The sequence below is a fragment of the Myotis brandtii genome, unplaced genomic scaffold (assembly GCF_000412655.1).
Source record: "Myotis brandtii unplaced genomic scaffold, ASM41265v1 scaffold313, whole genome shotgun sequence".
Taxonomy (NCBI): Eukaryota; Metazoa; Chordata; class Mammalia; order Chiroptera; family Vespertilionidae; genus Myotis; species Myotis brandtii.
The window spans coordinates 932825-933779 of record NW_005361994.1 but is presented as its reverse complement, the minus strand read 5'-3'; the positions used below and the strand labels follow the sequence as shown (position 1 = coordinate 933779).

The 955-nt window shown below is 35.9% G+C and overlaps 1 pseudogene; it reads left to right on the top strand.

The window, feature by feature from the left end:
- Positions 1 to 219: 219 nt before the first annotated feature.
- Positions 220 to 638, top strand: LOC106726753 (annotated as a pseudogene).
- The last annotated feature ends 317 nt before the right edge of the window (positions 639 to 955 follow it).

Sequence of the window (955 nt, the reverse complement as noted above, 5' to 3'; positions counted from 1 at the left end):
TTCAAATACTAATTATGATTGTCAGCATGATTGGCGTCTAAGTCTGCATTTTATAATTAATTTATATATTGCAAGAGAAGAATGTACTCAGGCAAGGATGCTATGCATTGCCCAAGAATTGTTTGCAAGGCATGATTCAACACAGGGTCTATAACATAGACACTATATTTGGCCCATGACCCTCCAGCACAATGTTCTGCAGGTCCAGTTGGGGATAGTATGTTTCATTGGCAGGCCACAATGATGGGACATAATGACTGGCCATACCAAGGCACTGTGTTCTTTTTGACAATTCATTTTCCCGGACTATCCCTTTGAACCATCTAAGGTTGTATTTCCAGCAAGAATTTATCATCCAAATATTAACAATAATGGCAGAATTTGCCTCAATTTTCTAAGATCACACTGACCTCGTGCATTAACTATTTCTAAAATTCTCTTATCTATTTGTTCACTGATATGGGATCCAAATGCAGATGACCCCCTACTGACAGAGATTGCATGGGTCTATGCAACAGGCAGAGATAAGTACAACAGAATATCTCTGGAATGGACTCAGAAGTATGTCGTGTGAGGCTACCTTAAAGTCAGAATAACTTGCATTATAGCTGGAATAAACTTTAAATTACTGTTAAAAATTTCAGGCCTTCAGCAATTCTAAACAAGAATAGTATGCAAGGCATGATTACACACAGAGTCTATAACAGACACTATATTTGGAAAAATTTTCTTAAATGAGATGATGACCATTTAAACAGAAAATATTTTAACCATGAAAATATATCGGATGAATGTGAGAAGTAACTCTCACAGAAATATTTTTCTTTTAGCGAATAATGTTGACTGATTATTCTCTGTAAACAGGCAATGAAAATGAAGCTTGCAAAAAGAAATGGATCTCTCCAACAGAATTATTTTAAAACCCTCACCATTTGTGTACCCATCCAATGCACAT